This window comes from Acinonyx jubatus, chromosome D2 (genome assembly GCF_027475565.1).
Source record: "Acinonyx jubatus isolate Ajub_Pintada_27869175 chromosome D2, VMU_Ajub_asm_v1.0, whole genome shotgun sequence".
Classification (NCBI taxonomy): Eukaryota; Metazoa; Chordata; class Mammalia; order Carnivora; family Felidae; genus Acinonyx; species Acinonyx jubatus.
The window spans coordinates 67228502-67250758 of NC_069393.1; the positions used below are offsets into that span (position 1 = coordinate 67228502).

The 22257-nt window shown below is 36.8% G+C and overlaps 1 long non-coding RNA gene across 3 annotated transcripts in view; it reads right to left on the minus strand.

The window, feature by feature from the left end:
* Positions 1–22257, minus strand: part of LOC113600124 (uncharacterized) — a 121855-nt gene that overhangs the window by 50706 nt on the left and 48892 nt on the right. Inside the window, exon 3 of one of the 3 annotated variants that reach the window (XR_008292159.1) lies at positions 13772–13803. The exons of the other annotated variants lie outside the window; for them this stretch is intronic. This is a non-coding gene — a long non-coding RNA (uncharacterized LOC113600124). The remainder of the gene's footprint in view (positions 1–13771; positions 13804–22257) is intronic. 3 annotated transcript variants of the gene reach the window in all.

Sequence of the window (22257 nt, forward strand, 5' to 3'; positions counted from 1 at the left end):
AGCACCTGAAATTGCCAAAGCTATCCTGGTTTTTGTCCATTCTGATAACCTCTTGTCCAACCCTTCTTTGAATGCTGTAAGACACCCTCGTATCCTTCAAAATTTTTCCTTTGCCACTTAAACTAGCTCAAATTGGTTTCTTTATTTGCACTATCAATGACAAAAAAATTTACTGGTACATTTATCTATTAGACGTTCAAAATCTGTTAAATCAAGAATTACAGAATTGAGTAAAGGTGGGTGGTAGTGGTAGAATAAAAAAATGTATCAAGGGCTGTGAAAATAATTAAAGTTTGGAGTAAGGGAAAATAAAGGCATTTTGGTCTTTGAATAGGTTATTTTGGTCTCTCATTAATTCAGAGGTAGACCACAGTATATCTAAATTCATTATTAATATAGTATATAACATTTTTAATACTCTATATTAATATAGTATAACATTTTTTAACGTTTATTTATTTTGAGAAACAGAGAGCGAGAGAGAGAGAGAGACTATGAGTGGAGGAGGGGAAGAGAGAGAGAGAGAGAGAGAGAGAGAGAGAGAGAGAGAGAGAGAATCTTAAGCAGGCTCCATGCTAATCCTCACAGCTGTGAGATCATTACCTGAGCAAAAATCAAGAGTTGGTCGCTTAGCCAACTGAGCCACTCAGGCACCCCAGCATTTGGTTCTTTTAAATCTGATTTTTCGTGTATTTCTGCAATATTCATGGTTGCTTCAGCTTACTATTTCACAACCTAAAATGTGGAAGGAATTTATTTACTAGACACTAGAGGGGTTACAAGGATGGGAAAGGATAGACCTCACTTTTAAGAAACTCACAATCTATTCTGAGAGACTGAAAGATAAACATATAATTATCATAAAATAATTTCTCCTGCCTTAGATCTAGAAGCAGGGCCTGAGACAGGGATTTGGGTGTGTAATTTCTTGATGGAGTGAGTGCTCCTGAGGGAAAAAACCTATGGAGAAGAGAAAAACAAAATAAGGAAATAGAAAGAGCCAAAAAAGGCTATGGTCTCAGGTAGACTGGTGGCGATGATCTGGGGGCGACAAGGATGGTATTGGGGACCCACCATATACATGTTCCCACTAAAGGCAAGGGGGCTGCCTTTTTTATTCCCTTATTAGTCAGTCATTGGCTATGGATAGTCCCAGGTCAGGGGTAGGTCTCCTGTCCTAGGGTAGGAGTCTCCCTGTAGCAGAGGACAATTCTCTGGAGAAGATAGATAGTCCAGAGCCCTTAGCTGACAACACTCAGGGCAGCTAAGGGATGTGTACAGTGATCTGGTTAAGAGGAGTGAAGGGAACCTGGGCTGGGGAGCAACAGTATCTGTTACCTTTCATTAGCATGCACTTGATGTTTTTGGAATAATAATCAAGCCTTTTATGGATCATCTATAGCATGTAAGCAGAGGTAGCTGCATAAGCAACAGCATACTGGACAATAATGCCATTTTTTTCCTGATTATAGACTTTCAGTATGCGAAAATTCTGTGAACTCGAGATCCATAAGTATTTAGTTTTAAGCTTGAGTAAGCTACACCTTGCTGCAAACATAGGGAGGCTGCAAGGTGAGTTCAGCTAAACTCCATGGTCATAGTGGTGGTCGTGGCAGAGAAGTTCTATTTGGATCCCACTGGCTAGATTGTCTCATGCCATGTGGCCTTAAAATGTATGTTTCTTACTTTGGGTCAAAGACCTTACATATGTTACCTGTTGCATTAGGCTTTTAATCTGTAGCTGTCTTGTCTTTTCAGAAGGAGTTGGATACAATCTCCACTCAAGTAAAGTCAACATAGTTGATATTTGCCTCCTTTTGTCACCTTGCTTCCTCATATTCTTTTTCTTATTCTGTTCCTTTTCCACTCTCCAATGTAGGATAACACTTAAGGATTCCTGATATACACTGGTGTGTCCTAATTATTTTTTATGTTTATTTACTTTTGAGGGAGAAAGAACCAAAGTAGGGGAGGGACAAGTAAGAGAGAGAGATAGGGGACAGAGGATCAGAAGCGGACTCTGTGCTGACAGTAGGAAGCCTGATGAGGGGCTCGAACTCATGAACTGGGAGATCATGACCTGAACTGAAGTCAGGCACTTAACCAACTGAGCCACCCAGGCACCCTGTAATTTTCTTTTTAAATGTCAAAGTGACACTCAACTTTTCCTGGTACCACGGTCTCCCAGGGTCAATGCTCCCTCCTCTTCTCCCCAGCAGTGGTCTCCCTGCCCCCATTTCACGTAACACAGGGGCCAAATCATTTTCCTAGTTTTCCATCTCGCAATTGTTGTACATTCTCCAGTGGTTTATTAAGCACGTCTATAGCCTCAAGGAACCCTCCTTATTCATCTACAATAAGCCCATTACTGAAAGACACTGAAGAAAGAATAATTTATAGACACTTCCAATCAAAATAATGTCTGCTTTATAAATTATGAGTGCCATCACTTAATACCTTTGCCTTGTCTCGGCTAATTCCACTCGTGAATTTAACTGGCCCCTGACCCTGCACAAGGAGCTAGATAGAGATATGAAGTCATCTCTTAGAAAATTCTACCTGTTTAAAATAAACTTTTGATCTGAAGTCAGCAAATATTTTCATACCTGGAGCTGATGGACTGGTGAGGGAAAATTATTGCCTTTTCAGCTCTATAATAAAAACAGAAAGGTAGACATCTGCATTTAACTTCCCCAAGCTAGTTGATAATGATCTGTTTCTTAAGAATTCTTTTTTAAGGACTCTCTTCTCCAATCTAAAAACTCGGGTACATAATTCTATACTCTACTTAGGTATTTCTTTAGAGAATCTTCTTATTTTGATCTGGGGAAGCTTTCAAGACTAAGCATTCTCATATATGCTGGTGGGATTGCAAATTAATAATTTGACCAATCTTAAAAGTTCTCCTGCCCTTTGACACAATGCTTGAGCACTTCTAGCAGTATAACTTGAAAAAATAATCAGAAATACAGGTAAAGATTTATTTCCAAAGATATTCACAGGCAACTTATAATAGTTGGGGGGAAAGGATATATCCAACTATAGAACATTGGTTACTATATATATGTATACTGTATATCATATATATATATATATACACACATATATATGCATATCTTATATATATATAGATATATATGTGTATATCTGTATCTATATCTATATCTACATATATATGAGAATAATCTACATCCATTAAATCAAAAATTTCCAAGGAATTTTTAGTGGGATGTAGAAATACTTGTAAAATAATGCTAAGAAAAATAAAAGGACACAAAACATTGAAGCTAAAATATTTAAGTCACCTATATCAAACAAAGGAATAAAATATTGAAAATATTTAAAAATGTTGAACTCCAACCACAATTACTACTGGGCTATGGGATTATGGATGATATTTTTTTCTGCTTCTTTACCCTTTTCGATGTGATTGATAACTTTGAAAAGGAGTGTGCATAATTTTGCCAATTCAAATTTTAAAAAATAAATCACTATAATAAGAGAAGGAATTTACCAAAAACACAGACAAAAATTGTGTCTCTTCAGGGCTCATTGGAATTTGCAAAGAGTTTCCTTCAGGGAACAGAAGGAGGAGGCATGACCCTGTGGGAGACAGACAAGGAAGAAAGGACAAATGGAAATAAGGGCAAAACCCTTAACTGGACCTGCCCTCGGGTGAGGCACCAATCCAATTATTTATGCATCCTCTAGAATTGCTGTCTAAACCACTTGTCTTCCACTAGAAAAAATAGGCTGTTCCTTAAGGTATGGTGTCATTAGGTGCATAGCTCAACTTTTAGGAGTGAAACTGTTTTAAATATTTCCTAGAAAGTTTCCTCCTGAAAATATGTTCTGTCAGCCTCTAGGGACATGGGTATTAATACCCTGCATTTATTTAATATGATGTTAAGGAGACAGCAATGACATAGAGGCAATGGTCAGTTTAACAGGTAAAATAGGAGAGGGAGAGCAGAGTTTTCAGTGGTTGGGATGCACAGACAGAGGACATGACAATGACCCGATCTACCAAGCAAAAGCATTATTGCTATAGGCCAGAGTTTCTCAATTTTGGCACTACTAACAGTTGAGTTGGAAAATTCTTTGTTGTGAGAGGCTGGCTTGTGAACTGTAGGATGTTGGGCACCACAAGTGGCCTCTACTTATTAGATGCTAGTAGCACTCACACCCCAATTGTGACAACTAAAAATACCTCCAACATTGCCAGATGTCCCCTGGGGATCAAAATCACCCAGGTTGAATTCTATTGTTGAAAGGAATTACTCTAATTTAACTTTTTCTCTCCGGAGACCTTTGCCTGATCTAATCTCACTGAAGATTTGCCTGTATATGTTCTAAAAAAATTTTTTTAAAGATCCCTAGAAAGCAAACTTTTATGGAAAGACAATGCCATGTATTACAAATAACATTAGAGTTGAAAAGGTCAGTTTGCAAGGCCGAAAATTACTATTTAATAGCTATATAACTTTGAACAAATCACTTATCTGAGCTTCAGTTTCCATCTACAAAACAGGTGTTCATTAACCTCTATAGAAAGAGTTACTGTGAGGCATATGGCAAAAGTGTTAAGAGCATGGGCTTTGGAGCCAGGCAGACCCTGGGTCTGAACCCTGCATAAATTTTGAGTGAATCTGGAAGAATCGGAAACTTTCTGTCCCATGACTTTGGACAAGTTTCTTTACATCTCCCCATCTTCCCATCCCTAACGAAGTGTGAGAGAGACAGACACTTCTGCCACAGCTCTAGATGCTCACTGCATATCTCTTTTTCAGGTTCTGGAGCACTTCAGACTCATTCCTGGTTACTTACAGATCCCTCACTTAAGCCAGATCCTTCACAGTAGACCTGACCCAGCTCATTCTTCCTTAGCTGCTAATCACAGTAATTGCAAAGTTCTGTCTATTCTATAGTACCCTTTGTTATAGATCTAAAATAATGATAACACTCTTGCTCACTGTTGTCAGGATGAAGACCAAACTCCTCACAATGACCTACAAGATTTACAGACACTAAAATTTCTAAATTCCATCCTCAGTCTTGGTTTTCTCCTTCATGTCCCATGGTACCCTTACCCTTCAACTCCCAGGCCCACTGTGTACTTTTCAACCACACTTCACTTCTCATTGATCACATGGTTTCATGCTTCTTTTGCCTTACAATCTATATTCTTTTTTAAAGTTTACTTATTTATTGGGAGAGAGAAAGAGAGAGAGAGAGAATGAGCATGGGAGGGGCACAGAGAGAGGCAAAGGGAGGATTCCAAGCAGGCTCTGTGCTGTCAGCACAGAGTCCTACGTGGGCCTTGATCTCACAAACCACGAGATCAAGACCTGAGCTGAAATCAAGAGTTGGGCACTTAACCACCTCTATATTCCTATCTTGGAAGACCATCCCCTTCTCTGACTAATGTACTCATCTTTCAAGATTCAGTTTATGTTACTTCTGCAAGAAACTGAACCTAAACCATCCCAGTCAGATTTCTCCATTCTTCCACATTGTTTCTATATTTATCCACAGTATTTTAAGGTATCCTTAGAATGGCATTTATCACAATATCTTAAAGTTCTTTGATTGCACTTTGTCTCAGCCACTTCACATGTTCATGGTGTTTGTGAAGACTATTGCAGTAGAAAGTTCTATCTGTTTTCCTACAATCCATTTTCCATTTTTGAAAAGTACCAATTCCTAACCTCTGTCCTGCCTCTGGATTTTTTCAGTTACATGAGTTAATAAATCTCCTTTAATGTTTAAGCATGTCTGGGCTAAGTTTCCTGTTACTCAAGGTCAAAGCACATCCTAAGTAATACAACCCCAGCACCAGGATTCATATATCTGACTTATGTCTCAACTCCAGCACCAGGTTTCATATCTGTCCCATAGTTGGTACTAAATAAATCCCTCAATAAATGGCTGAATCATTAGTTACTATTTCATGATTTGAGTCATTTATATCTCAAAGTTGGCTTTAGGGTTTTTGACTGCTATATTAGTTTCCTCCTTATTACCGTCACAAATTACCACACACTTGGTGGCTTACAGCAACACACATTTATTCTCTTAAAGTTCTGGAGGTCGGGAGTCTGAAATCAGTTTCACTAGGCTGAAGGTAAGATTTCAGCAAAATTGATTCCTTCTGGAGTCTTCAAGGAAGAATCTGTTTCCTTGCCTTTCCTAGCTTTTGGAAACTGCTGGCATTCCTTGACTTATGACCCCTATAACCTCTTGCTTCTTTTGTCATATTTCCTACTCTTTTTTAGTCAAATATCCTCTGACTCTCTTTTATAAGGATGCTTGTGATTACATTTAGAGCCCACCCAGAAAATCCAGGATAACAATTCTTTCTCAAGACCCTTAAATTGGACACATTTGCAAAGTCCTCTTGGTCATAAAAGGTAACATTTACAGGTTCCAAGGGTTAGGACCTGGATATTCTGGGGGTCATTATTTAGCATGATACAAATGCCTAACTTTAAATCACAAAATTAGTGAAAGTCAGGCATTTTTAAGGTCTTAAAAATATCTAATATCTAACCTCCATCCAGTACCCTCATTTTGAAGATACAGAGACTGAGATCCAATGAGGTGACTTATTCAAGGTCACATAATTATAGCTAGAAATAAGGCCTTTTGAGTCCAAGAAATATACCCTTGCTAGTCTTTCACATTCCTGTTGCAATTTAAAGTGTTATCCAGGGGCGCCTGGGTGGCTCAGTCAGTTAAGTGTCTGACTTCAGCTCAGGTCATGATCTCGTGGTTTGTGACTTCGAGCCCCACATTGGGCTCTGTGCTGACAGCTCAGAGCCTGGACCCTGCCTCAGATTCTGTGTCTCCCTCTCTCTCTGCCCTTCCCCCGCTTGCTCTCTCTCTCTTTCAAAAATAAGTAAACATTACATAATTAAAAAAATAAAGTGTAATCCATAATCATGTTATCATAAATATTTATTATTGGAACATAAGAAAGTTACAAAAATTTGTCAAAATAAGCCCCCAAAAATCTCAAATCAAAAAGTAGTTTAAATCATTTCTAATCTCTGTGGAAGTCTTATCCAAATTAGTTTCAGGATTGCTTTGTATTTTTATACTGATAATTTCTCTGGTAATGCTATATATTTTTTCTATCTTTCACCAACTCAGTCAATAATAGCCTGAGAATCCCGTTACACAATATACTGAGTAGGGCCGAAGTGATTTCATCATCCTATATTCTTCCTCTTTTGCTTATCTCATCTTGAATGTCCACTAGGCGTAATGATGTTCTCTACTGCAGTATATCTATTTTCAGTGGACTGAACCACTCTGAATCCTTCAGCTATTTCAAAGTGCATCATCTTTTCAAATATACTGATCTACCATTGCACTTCTTTAGAATATTTTAAAGTGTCTGATAAACAGGACTGTGATTGTCTTCATAATTATACCATTAGACTTCGTTTTCTACAAGTTTATATTCATAACAAGTCATTTGTGCCATATTTTGGCTCCAGTAATCATCAAGGTATGTGAGGGGTGATGTTTTTATCTCAGAAATGAATACTCTGTTTTCTCCAATTATGCTTTGAGTTTGTTATATGCCTTTTTAAACTGGTATCACCACACAGTCTCTCCTTGTGATTGTTGTCTAGTCAAAGCACATAGTCCCATTGAAATATGTGAAAAAAACCCAACATTAGTTAGGTGAATTCTGCTGTTCTGGCAGAAGTCATTTTTCCTTATATAAAACAATTTCTAAAGTATCCTATGAGAAGGAAACTTTTCTTATCTTGATTATTCATCCCTGATGTACCTATAAAACAATTTTCCTGGAAAATACACTAGGTTTTCATGACAAAAGCCAATTCACTTTTTTTTTCTCCTTCAGATATAGAAGCAGCAAAAATAGTAGCAAAAATATGTCATGTATTAAGAGCCTAAGGTCTACTATGGGCCAGACTCAGAGTTAGGGACAAATTTATTATTACATTTAAACCTCACAGTATCCTTGTAGTGTGAATGCCATTATTCCCATTATATAGAAGAGGAAACTCAGGCTTCTAAGACTTATGAAACTAGCCCCAAATCATGGTACCAGCTACCTATCTATATGTGATCAGTATTCTCAAAACCCAGTGGCTTCATCAAAATAAAAAACTTCTGTACAGCAAAGGAACAATCAACAAAACAAAAAGGCAACCTTACTGAATGGGAGAATATATTTGCAAATTACATATCCAATAAGGGGTTGGTATCCAAAATATATAAAGAATATATACAACTGAACATCAAAAAGCAAATAATCCAATTTAAAAAAATGGACAGAATACATGAACAGACATTTCTTCAAAGACAACATACAGATAGCCAACAGACATGTGAAAAGGTGCTCAACATTACTCATCATCAGGGAGTTGCAAATCAAAATCACAGTGAGATATTACCTTGTACCCATCAGAATGGCTAAAATAAAAAAAAACAAGAAACAAGTGTTGGTGAGGATGTAGAGAAAAAGGAACACTTGCACACTATTGGTGGGAATGCAAACTGGTGCAATTACTGTGGAAAACAGTATGGAGTTTCCTCAAAAAATAGAATTACCATATGATCCAATAATTCCACTACTGGGTATCTACCCAAAGAATATGTAAACACTAATTTGAAAAAAAAATACATACCCATAAAAACTTATTGCAGCATCATTTACAATAGCCAAATTATGGAAGTAACCTAAGTGTCCACTGATAGATGAATGAAGAAGGAAGATGTGGCATATAGTGTGTGTGTGTGTGTGTGTGTGTGTGTATATATATATATATATATATATATATATATATGTGTGTGTGTGTGTGTGTGTGTGTGTGTACACATATATATGTATGCATATATACACACAGTCATAAAAAGAATAAAACCTTGCTATTTTTAACAACATGGATGGACCTAGAGAGTATAATACTAAGTGATAAATAAGAGAAAGACAAATATTATATGATTTCGCTCTTATGTGGAACTTAAAAGAAAAAAAACAAAGAAAAAAACCCCTACAATATAGGGGACAAACCAGTGGTTACCAGAGGGGAGGTAGGTGGGGGGATGGGTGAAATAGGTGAAGGGGATTAAGAATACACTTCCTGTGGTGAGCACAGAGTAATGTATAAAAGTGTTGAGTCACTATGTTGTACACCTGAAAACTAATATGCTATACATTAATGACACTGGAATTTAACAAAAACCAGTGGCTTAACACAACAATTTACCACTTCCCACAGTTCTGTGGATTGGCTGGCTGGTTTTTCCATTGGTTTTCCTGGGTTTGCTCACATGGTTGAATGTAGCTGGAGAGGTGGCTGGGAGCAGGGCTCAACTTGGATACTTGGGATAGCTGCGCCTCTGTCTTCCTATATTTTTTTGTTTTAAATTTTTATTTAAATTGTAGTTAACATACAGTGGTTTCAGTAGTAGAATTCAGTGATTCATCACTTACATACAACGCCCAGTATACATTACAAATGCCCTTCTTAATACCCATCCCCCTCCACCCTCCATCAAACCTCAGTTTGTTTTCTACCATTAAGAGTCTCTTGTGGTTTGTTTCCCTCTGTCTTTTTTTTTCTCTCCCTTTTTTCTTCCCATATGTTCATCTGCTTAGTTTCTCAAACTCCACATATAAGTGAAATCATATGGTATTTGTCTTTCTCTGATTGGCTTATTTCACTTAGCATAATACATTTTAGGCCCATCCTATGGTTTTTGAATCTCAAGGAAGCAAGCTCAGGCCTGGGCTTCCTTTCAGGGTAAAGGCACCAGTTGATGAGGACAAGCCTCAACGTACAAGTGCTTATGGAGCTTGGCGTCATTTTTGTTGATGATCCATTGGCCAAAGCACAATTCAACACAGAGGGGAAATATACACAAGTACACTGATACAGAAAGTTGTGATTCATTGGGGGTGTCATCCATTGAACAAAATACCACAACCACACAGCTACTGATAGAGATCACTAAAATCCTGGAGTCCTTTTCAAAAGCATGGAAACATAAAACTCACAAACTAAATACTTCAGAATGTGAGGATGGTATTTCAGCGAACAATATTAAGCACTTAACTTTGGAATAAACTTTTGTTTTGCTGATTGTCCCAGCATAGGCAAATGTGAGGGAAGAATGGACTTATAATTTCACCACCCTCTGGTTTTAGCAGAATGTTTGTGGCTATTAGGGAGACCTCCCCATAAAAATGAGGAAGTTCTGAGAAACTTATGCTTACCTTTTATTTATGGGGGAACTGTGACTCATGTGCCCAGACAGGGGGACATACTATGTTCTGAATAACTCAGCGGCTGGTCCAGTGTTATTCTGTGTTACATTAGCCACTAAGATACTCCTTGCCAGGCCTCGGTCTTTTCCAACACACGTAAAACAGTAATGTCTCAAGCCCTATCAGATACTGACTTGGGAGAGGTAAATAAGATTTTGCTTAGTCTGTCTTTCCCTGCAGGGATACATGGGTATGCCAAACCCATTCTACTTACTGCAACATGCTGCAAAATTTGGCTAAAGAGAAGCCACGGGCTCTGTACTGGGGCCTGTTAGTGTCAGGAGAGGTGACGGAGTTTTGATAGGAGAGCAGGATACCTTGAGGAGCTCTTCACTGGGAAAGAGAGGATGGGGGGAAGCACAGGGAAGTCCCTCAGAACTACACACTTGGTTACCTAGTTATGGAATGCTGAAGCCAGAGGAAACCTAAAAGATCATTTAGATATGCTGGATTAGGGAATTAGCCTAATTAGACATGGTGATGCTTAGCACACAGATATGAATCTCTATTCCTGCACACTGCAAATTGATCCTGGGTACTTCCTTTTCATAATCTTTTCAAAACAGTTTTTGGATCAAAAATAAATTTGTACTTGGTAATTGGTAGCATATTCAGTATATTATAGAGTATCATTATTGCTTCCATTTTATGAATAAGGAAATAAATTCAGTGTGACAAAGAAAGTAATTCCAGTTGCAAGCTGGTAATAGACAATACAGAATACAAACCAGGGCAGTCTCATTCCAAACAGTGATCTTAACACAAAACTCGACAGAAGGGAGCTGTGCTTGCCCCAGAGGCTTTTGGTTTGTTTTTGAAACATTCACTTGAGGAGTATTTATTGGTCATCTACTATTTGCCAAGTTTCCATGTTAAGAGAATAATAAGACAGAGATCGCCCTTGCCCTCATGGAGCTCACATTCCCGAGGGAGAGGAAAGAAAATCAAAACTTAAAGAAAAACAAATTTAACCCCAGATAATGAAAAGTGCTAAGAAGAGAAATATGATGTGTAGCTCAGTTCTCTTTCCATTTTACATTTTCTTCCCTTCCATCCCAGAAAAATAACACATAGAACCCCCCAGAAATAGTGCCTCTAACCCTTGCCATTGGATTTTCAGTGCTTTTCACCCTCACTTACCTGCATTCTAGCCCTGAGCCAAGCACTGGCATAGCTACAGCTGCAGAAGCTTACAAGGACCATAGGAGGCCATGGAGAAGCCAACTGGAAGACTGAACAAATTATGCAGATAATTTGGGCAGAAATATGTCCTGCTGGGGATTGAATATTTGGCTAAAGTACTTGTTTTGACAAATGATTCTGGTAATCATTCAAGCCTTAGTTTTGCTTTGGAAGTTTTCTAATCTTAAGGTAAGGTAAGGACATACATGTCAGTTTCTCTTATGAGTTGTTCCACGGGACAGATACTGGAAATGGATTTGTGAGTGAGCTCCTCTCCTCATATGCTTAGAAACTGTTATAATCAAGAAAACTTATTCATTCATTCAACCAATATTTATCTCATATCTACTGTGTTAGGTGCCATTTGATGGAACTAACTGATAAGATAAATACAAGAGGGAGGAGGGAAGAAGGAGAAAGAGGGGGTAGATAGTATGTAACTCTTAAACCTTAGGACAGTCAGTAGATTCCAAAGAATGAGAAGTGAGGTGAGGGAAGGGTAATGTATCAATTAAGGATTAAGTTAATTTTCTTGTAAAAAAAAATAAAGTTATGGCCCAAAGTAAAGGTTTGAAATTTTTCGTATCTGATAAGAAGTCTAGAAGACAGTCTAGGGCTATGGTTACATTCTTACCTTGTGAAAATATCAATAAAACTTGTAAAACCTTTAGCCAGGTTAACCAAGAAAATAAGAGAGAAGGAACAAACTACCACCAACAAAAAAATTTCATTACTACTGATCCCATAGAGGATAATAAAGGAATAATATGAACAAATCTCTGCCCATGAACTTGATAGCTTAGATGAAATGAACCAATTCCTTGAAAGACATAAACTACCAGAATCACAGAAGGAGATTTGGATAATTCAAATTGGTCTATATCCATTCATGAAATTGAATGAGCAATTAATAACCGCCCTAAAAGAAAGCACCAGGCCAAGACAGTTTTATTGGAGGAATTCAATCAAACATTTAAGGAAGACAAAACCCCATTTTCCATAATGTCTTCCAGAAGACAGAAGTGGAGATAAAAATCAGATAAAGATGTCACAAGAAAGGATAACTACAGTCTGGTACTTCTGATGAACTTGAATGCAAAAATCCTCAATAAAATATGAGCAAATCAAATCCAATAATGGATAAAATGGCATACACAGTGACAAAGCAGGGTTTATTGCAGGTATGCTGACCTGATATTCAAAAATCAACCAAATTAATCTACCACATTAATATGTTCGAAAAGAAAAATCCCATGACTGTGTTATTGATGCAGAAAAAGCATTTGACAAAATTCAACACTAATTCATAATAAAAATGTTTAGCAAATAGGAATAGAGGGGAACTTCCTCTATTTGAGGAAGAATATGTACAAAAATCCTACAAAAAGCATCATACCTAATGGTGAGAAAATGGATGTTTTTCCCTTTAAATTGGGAATAAGGTAAGAATGTAACATCTCACCACTCCTATCGGCATTGTGCTGGAAGTCCTAATTAGTGAAATGAGATAAAAAAAGGAGGGGCGTCTGGGTAGCTCACTCAGTTAATCATCTGACTTCGGCTCAGGTCATGATCTCTTGGTTCGTGGGTTTAACCTCCGCATCAGGCTCTGTGCTGACAGCTCAGAGCCTGGAGCCTGCTTCAGATTCTGTGTCTCCCTCTCTCTCTGCCCCTCCCCTACGTGCACTCTGTCTCTCAAAAATAAATAAACATTAAAAAAGGACATAAAAGGCATACAGATTGAGAAGGAAGAAATAAAATGGTCTGTGTTTGAAGTTAATTTGATTATCTATGTACAAACCCAAAGAATTGATTAAAACAAAAAACAAAAAAACTTCTGAAACTAATAGCCAAGTATAACAAGATAACAGAATAAAGGTTAATATACAAAACTCAGTTGCTTTCATATCTACCAGTAATAAACAATTTGAATTTGAAATAAAAAAATATCATTTACAATAACACCCCCAAAGTCATAATGCTAAATTATAAATATAAAAAAATACATAAGGATGTATATACAAAAACTATAAAGCTATGATGCAAGAAAGCACAGAGGAGTTAAAAAAAAGAGACATATTCTAAGTTCATGGATTAGAATATAATATTGTTAAGATTCAATTATTCCCAAATTGATCTACAGATTCAACAAAATCCCAGTCAAAATCTCAGCAAACTATTTCATGGATAACAACTGATTCTAAAGGCAAAAGACCCCAAATAGCCAACATAATGCTGAAAAACAAAGTTGTAGGATGCATACTCCACTTTAATACTTACTATAGAGCTACAATGATCGAGACAGCATGTAACTGGAAAAAATAAACACATGGATTAATGGAACAAAGGGTCCAGGAAATTAACCCATACAGATGCAGTCAACTGATCTTTGACAAAGGATCAAAGCCAATTCCATGTAAATAAGATATTCTTTTCAACAAACCATGCTGGAGTACTGGATATCCATATGCAAAAAAAAAAAAAAAAAAAGAACCTAGACATAGAACTTATGCTTTTCACAAAAATTAACTCAAAATGGACCACAGATATAACTGTAAAATGCAAAATCTTAACACTTCTAGAAGATAGCATAGCATATAGGTGCCTTAGGCCTAGCAACACATTTTATATATAACCCAAAAAGCATAATCCATGGCAGAAAACTTTATTTTTTAATAAATTTAAAACTTCTACTCTGAAGGACGTTGTTAAGATAATGAAAATACAAGACATAAACTGGGAGAAATATTTGCAAAACGCGTATCTGATAAAGGACTTGTTTTCAAAATATACAAAGAACACTCAAAAGTCAACAATAAGTAAACAGTCCAGTAAAAAAAAAAATGAGCAGAGGATCTGAATAGACATCTCCACCAAGAAGTATCAATGGCAAGTAAGCATATTAAAAGATGATCAACATCACCTGTGACTAGAAAATTTCAAATTAAAAGCAGAAAGACACACTGATTAGAATGGCTAAAATCCCAAAGTCTGACACCATGAGAAGCAACATGAACTCTCATTTCTTGGTGGTAGGGGTCAAAAATGGAACAACCACTTTAGGATGTGATTTAGCAGTTTTTACAGAACTAAGCATAAACCTACCATATGATTCAGCTATCACATCCCTATCTGTTTACCTAATTGATTCGAAAACATATATCCACACAAAAGCATGGACTCAAATGTTTAGAGAAGCTTTATTTATTCACCCAAAACTAGAAGCAAAAATAGATTTAAGAATGAATAAATCAACTAATGGTGGTAAACCCATTCAATGATAAAAAGAAATGAGCTATCAAGCCATGAAATGACATGGATGAACCTTAAATAAATACTGTGGAAGAAGCTAGTCTAAAAGGACATTTATATGATTCCAATTATGTGACATTGTAGAGACAGAAAACTATAGCAATGGTAAAATGATTGGTAGTTAACAGGGATTTGAGGGAAGGAGGCAGGGTAGAGATGGTGAAATCCAACAGATAATTTAGGGAGGTGAAACTCTTCTTTATGATACTGTAATTGTGGATGTACATCATAACGTATTTATTGAAACCCATTGAACCTGACAGTATAAAGAGCAAACATTAATACATATAAAATTTGAAAAGCACTCAGGAAGTCAGTGGATCCCTGGATGTAATACATGATTGTGACATACACTCTAACTCTATTATAAATGAATGGAACAATTTTAGTAAAGAGATTGGGAGGAAAAGGTGCTGACACGAGTAACTTTGGAAATGCATAGAGTCTGGTGAAAAAAAAAATTGGACATAAGCAGTTTACTCTAAGTGATAAAGTTGCCTCACCCCCAGGGGAGGTACAAGTTAATTCTGATACTGCTATACTCGTGTACTTGAACTGAACAAATAGGTAAATGGATGATAGGTGGTGCGAGCCAGGCTCACGCTACGCTGTTGGAGTGGATTACAGATAAGCAAGGGGAAGCTATAATAATCTATATGGTAATGGATTAGAAGTTGGAGATATTAGTATGAGCCCATGTTTAAATTAATATAGATACAGATGTTTACACACGTGTTTATAGGTGTGTCTGTTACATGGTTAGTGTACACATTTTTCTGTGCTCTCTCAGCTGAGAGGACTTAGAAGCAATGATACTCCAGTAGTTACAAGCACACCTAATACCCAGGTCTTGGTTTCTAATACCTTCTTCCAATAAATGCAAGCACAGCTCCTTGTACAAATGACTAATTCTAGAACTGGGACAGAAAATATACAAGATAATCCCAGGGCATCTGATAGTGCCAAAAAGTAAGGCAGTGCTCAACAACAACAAAACACAACGATGAGGGATATCCAAGGGACATAGCAGCCAAATGAAAGAGCTACTAATGAATAAAGCTGGAAAAATTTGATTAACAAAATAAAGAAGCATTGGATTATAGCCCATAGTATAAATTAAATGTCCATGAGTCCATGCTGAGTTAAATGAGCGGTTGAATAAATACATGAAGGAGAATAAACAAACATTCTGTAGAGAAGAATTCCAAGTAACATATGTAGATACCCTTCTTAAGTGTGAGCTAAGCAGAGTAATTTCCTTCCAAAGAGTACAGTATGGAAAAGGGAGAAAAATAGTAATTTACAGTGATGAAACCTGACGGACAGAGCCTACCTCAGCCAGGTGATCAAGGACAACACTAACAGTGATATGTCACTGGGTAGTATGTATTCTTGATATGATGTGATGAAACTGGTACCTTATCTCTGTGGTCTTCCTCCTGAAAATCTCTAACTCCATGAGAGAAATATCAGATAAATCCCAATTTAGGAACACTCTATAATGTAACTGACCAGTACTCTTCAAAACCAAGGAAAGGTCATCAAAAGCAAGGAAAGTCTAAGAAACTGTCACAGACAAGAGGACAGCTAAATGTAATGTGGTATTCTGAATGGAATCTTGGAACAAAGAAAAAAAATTAAGGAAATTTCAATAAACCTTGGACTTATAGTTTAAAACAATGTATCAACATTGATCTTTAGTGCAACATATGTACCATGCTAATATACAATATAAATAATGGGGAAACCATGTGGGCTGTGTGTAAGCTCTCTGTACAACCTTTGTGATGTTTCTGTAACTCTAACACTCTTCTATAAATACTTGTTTAAATTTGTTCATTTAAAAATATTAAAAAAAAATATTTTAAAAGGTGTCCCTCATTTGGAAGAAAAGCCTTTAGCAGCTAACAGCTTCCTGACTTTTTCTAACTGTGGACTCTTTCTAAAATCTTCTTTCCATGTCCCACTGAATTCATTTGTTCTCTTCTCTATATTTTTTGCCATCTTACATGGCACAAATCCAGCCCTCTTTCCTTAGATTCTCCAGATCGCTGATATCCATTTGTGGGCCTAACAGACTTGACGGAAGGTCAGGATAAAGATGTGGGGTGGGGTTACACCAAAACAATGTGAATGTTTTATGATTTAATATTACACATTATGTTCCAAAATGGGTTTATTCATCAATGATCAGATAGTGCTCACATCCTCAATGTTTTCTACGGACAGCAGTCATCTTTTCTCTATTTTCTGAATTTCTCTTTTTGGTTTACCTACAACCTTCTAAAATGCTCTTAATTTCTTAACGAACAATTTGTCTACATCTTTGTGGTCTCCTTTTGGACTATGTTCTCTGAGCCTTAACTCCCCCAATAAAATATGCTTCTCAATATGGTGTCATCTATTCAAATAATTTATGTTTTATCAAAGAATACAAATAGTTTAAGTGACTCAAATAGAAATTCAAGGCTTTATTCAGCTGATGTGAATCTGGGAGCACCTGAAAACCAGGTCACTTTGAAGCAAAGCAGGGTTGGAGTTTCACAGGGTGAAGGCATTAAGGAATAGTGTCCTACAGTCTGGCGTAGGTGACAATTTTGTTCATGTCTAACTCCTACAAAATTTGTGATTGGACTAGTTGGAGATTATGCTAGCTTTTGTGCATCCTGTCTGGATTATTGGAGCAATCCCATCCTGGCAGCTGTCACAACAATTTGAGAATTCTTTTGGAAGTGCTTTGCTGTTTGGCAAGATTTAGGGAGGAAGGGGTAAGAAGTAAGGGAAGAGGAATCAAGTGTCAAAGCCGTGGAAGCTTGGACCCCTTAACATATCTGTTTTAATTCATTTACAGTTTCCCCCTTTTAAATGGACGTAGTGGAAGTAATTGGATTTCCAGACTCTTTATTTGCACATCTCGGTGATACTACATATTTTTTTCCTCTTCTTCCTTTCCTTTGTTAAGTTGTGTGGACTTGTGCAAGGTATTTTTCCTATTTGTTCCTCAACTCTCTAGGTTGGAAAATATGGGTGTAATTCCTACCTCACAAGATTATGATGAGGATTTATGAGCTGAGATGTGACATTATTTGGGTAAATATACAAAGAAAAAGGTATTCCTCTCTGGGCCTCCTCCCCTTCATTATTATAGACCTTTGAAATTCAAGGTTAAATGAGAGAGAAAAGAAACATTTAAATCACAAATTCTCAGCGTAGATGACTCCATAGTCTACCTCACATCACAAAAAAGTTCAATGGGATTCCAAACTGATTACAAAATCATTCTGTGTTGGCTTTTAATCCAGCCCCACTCTTCTTTCCATCAGCATAATAACCCCATAACCCATATGCGTGGCAGAAAAAGGCAGAAATTAAGGTTCCTGGTATTTTACTTGTTCAGACTTGTCTCCTCACCAAACTCCCCCCAAACAATATATAACAGATTATACTCAGATATTAGAGCAAAAGTCAAAGCATTTATAATTTAAAGAAATAAACAAATGGGACTATGTCAAACTGAAAAGCTTCTGTATAGCAAAAGAAGCAATCAATAAAATGAAAGGCAACCTATTGAATTAGAGAAATTATCTGCAAACCATCTATCTGATAAGGGATTAATATCTAAAAGATATAGGATACTTATACAACTCAATAGCAGAAAGATAAAAAAATCCAAATAAAAAATGAGAAGATCTGAATATACATTTTTCCAAAGAATACATATGAATACACAGTACATAAAAAGATGTTTTACATGGCTAATCATCAGGGAAATGCAATAAAAACCACAAAGAGGTATCACCTAACACCTGTTAGAATTACTTTTACCCAAAAGACAAAAGATAATAAATGTTGTTGGCAGGGCTATGGAGAAAGATAAACCTTGTGCACTGTTGGTGAGAATGTAAAATGGTGTAGCCGCTTTGGTAAAGTGTATGGAAGTTCTTCAAAAAATTGAAAATAGAACTACCGTATGATCTAGCAATCCCATTTTTGGATATACATAGAAGAATATTAAATCACTATTTTGAAGACACATCTATACTCTCATGTCCATTGCAGTATTATTCACAATAGCCAAGGCATGGGAACAACCTAAGTGTCCATTGACACATTTATCCATAAATGTGGTAAGAAATAGGTAAATGGAGAAGAAAATGTAATATAGGGGCACCTTGGTTAAGCATCCAACTGTTGATTTCAGCTCAGGTCATGATCTCACAGTTTGTGGGACTGAGCCCCTCATCGGGCTCTGTGCTCATAGTGAAGAATCTGAATGGGATTTTCTCTCTCCTTCTCTTTCTCTCTGTCCCTCCTCTGCTCATGTTTTCTCTCTCTCTCAAAACAAATAAACTTAAAAAATGTAATATATATGGTAATATATAAATATAATAATATACTTTATATATCATATATAATGAAATATTTCCCATAATAAAAGGAAATCCTGTCTTTTGTGACAACATGGATAGAACTTGAGGGTATTGTACTAAGTGAAATAAATCAAAGAAAGACAAATACTCTATGTTCTCACTTAAATGTGCAATCTTAAAAATACAAAATCATAAAAATAGAGAGTAGTATGGCAGTTTCCAGGGGTTAGGGTTGGGGGATATGAGGAGACATTGATCAAAGGATAGAAACTCCCAACTATAAGATGAACAAGTTATGGGGATCTAATGCAGAGCATGGTGATAATAATTGATAGTAGAGGGTTATGCACTTGAAAGTTGATAAGAGTAGATCTTAAATGTTACTGCCACAAAAATGATTATTATATAAAGAGGTGAGATATTAACTAAACTTATTGTAATAATTTCCCAATATATACAGGTATCAAATCACCATATTATACATCTTAAATTGACATATGTCATATATCAGTAATATATCAATAAAGCTGAAAAAAAAAAAGAGAGAGAGAGAGAGGCCACACTCATCACCTGGCCCAGGCACCTTGATGCCAATAATATTTTATAGCCTTATGTATTCTCTTAATGTCTGCATCCTATAACCCAAGTTCCAAGTAACATGTAATTTGTATACTGGAACAAGAAGAAACACAGCCCCAACAAGAGAGTCATAAAACAAGGGAAAATGGTAATCTAAGGCATTCTAAGGTAATAATCTGGAGCCACAAAGGAAACAAAATGAAAACTACTATGTAAATAAAAAGGGATTTAAGTTTGAAATAAAGGGTGTTAGGCATACAGTTCAGGTATAAAGAAAAGTAGAGGGAACAGATTTAAAAGTTTTATGCCTATTAAGATACTTCCTCAATTCTGTGTGAATATTAGTCCTCCATAGGGCTAAGGGTTTATTGGTTCAATAATTGACCTCACCCCTGTCTTCGCCCCCGAGTTTAGTACTAATTTAAAAAACTCAGAGGTCAGATAGATGGAGATCAATATATCAGCCTTATGAGCCATATAGCTGATTGCAGGATATGACTTGGATATGTGAACACCACAGGGTGTCCTAATATTTGTCTCTCTAAGACCTCAGAAAGGTCTCACCTGAGTGAGAACATGAATATAAAGGATGACATATTCCACATTGATGCTCGTTACTTCTGCAGTAGGGAGTGAGAGGCTGAATATACAAATGGATAATGGCCAGACCATATATAAAATAGAACTCTGATCTGTAATGTGTAGCAACAAGACCAGAAACCAACCCACTATCCACAGTAACTAGTTCAGGAAACCAGACTGTTATACATAAGTCTTGTAGGAAGTCAGTCTGCTATCTCTAGTAACCAATCCATGAAACCAAACAATAATCCCTGTAACAATTGGCCCAAAGTAGCCAGGACTCAACTAGTAACTGATAACTTCCCCAATTTTTGTTCCCACTTCCAATTTAGGACCAACCAGAGAAAGCCAAATATGCTTCCCTAACTGATCACATAGGATGCCCTACTTCTAGTTAGTCCCCTTACTGTCTCCCCTTGTCAATATCCTCCAATCAGAACACACTTGAAGCCCTTCCTTTTTCCACGATAAAGCTTTCCCACTCTCCTCTCTGCCTTAAAATCTCTGCCAAAATATCAGGTAAAGGGGGCTGACTTTCTTGCTATAGCAAGTTCTAAAATGAGAAGTTTTTGCTTGTTCTCATTTGGTTTTCATTTATTTCCACAGGAGGGAAGGAGAGATAAAAGACCACAGGATCTCTCTCTCTCTCTCAAAGTCCAGCCTTGGACCCTACTTGGTCTTGGTGTGTGGAGAAATCAGGAGCAAAGACAGATGCACAGGTCCTCCAACAGGCTGCTCTGAAAGAAGAGGACAGTGTCTGACGGTCTACTCAATCTCTGCTTTCCAATTTTACAAATTGGATACATCCCTTCCAATACCTTGGAAAGGAGAGAGTGGGTTAGAAGTTGGGAGGAAGAAGTAAAGGAGAAATTTTGTTTTTTAGTCTCTAGGAAACATGAAGAGTAAGTAATAAGTATAATCTCCTAATGTGTAGTATTTTGTCTCTGCAACTCTACTTCTTTAATACATATCACCATTATTTGTGGTGGTATCATGATCATCATCATTATCATCACTATCATGGTCAAAGGGAATATATTAGAATCAAGAAATGGGTGGGTTTCCTGCCAGACTATTTTTGGTTATTCCAGAATTATTCTATTCATGATCTTTCCCTTGCTTGAAATCTGCATAATCACGAAGTTATTACTGAGTTCAATATGACCTCAGATCTCTCTAATTAATAGTCAGTTACTGGGACCCACATGTAAGGTTATTTTCTCTTAATGCTCCCTGATCTGAAGACAGAGAAAAGAGCAGAGAAAAATATCTGTTACTCCTAAAATTGAATTACTGGGATTCACAGCCCCCAGGATTGGAGACAGGGGTTGGGGAAGGATATCCTCAGTATCTATCTCTTTTGTGATAACAAACGTGAGAAAAAGATGAGTCATGATATAACAACAGTGTTGCCTGCCAACAGTAGTCCCTGTGTGAGCAATAAAGATACAGCTGTGTGCTCACTTCCCCATCTGGGGTGAGTTCAATATACAAGTGAGGGATTCATATACAGTCTTGGCTGTCAAAACTAGGAGCCTTTTCAGAGGCTCAAGAAGCCATCTTGAGACTAAATAGAACTCATTTTGTTATTCTTAATTCAGAATTTAGACCAGATTTGTACTTGTAGTAATGTCCTGATTGGATAAGTAATAGCATCTCCTGGTTGTCAAAATTATTTGTATCAAAACTCAGTTTAGACAATGCAATAAAGTACCCTTCTTAGCACATTGTGTCCCAATCATGATGAATGGTGTGATTAAACTTTGTCTGTCTTCCTAACATGATTAAGAGGGATCTGTTATTAGATAAAGGTGCAGAACAAAGACAAATGCATCTCCAGAAGAAATTGAAAGCCATTGCCTAACTAGATGCACCCAGGTTGTGGCTGCAAATGACATTTGCACAGCAATGTCACATTCCTGG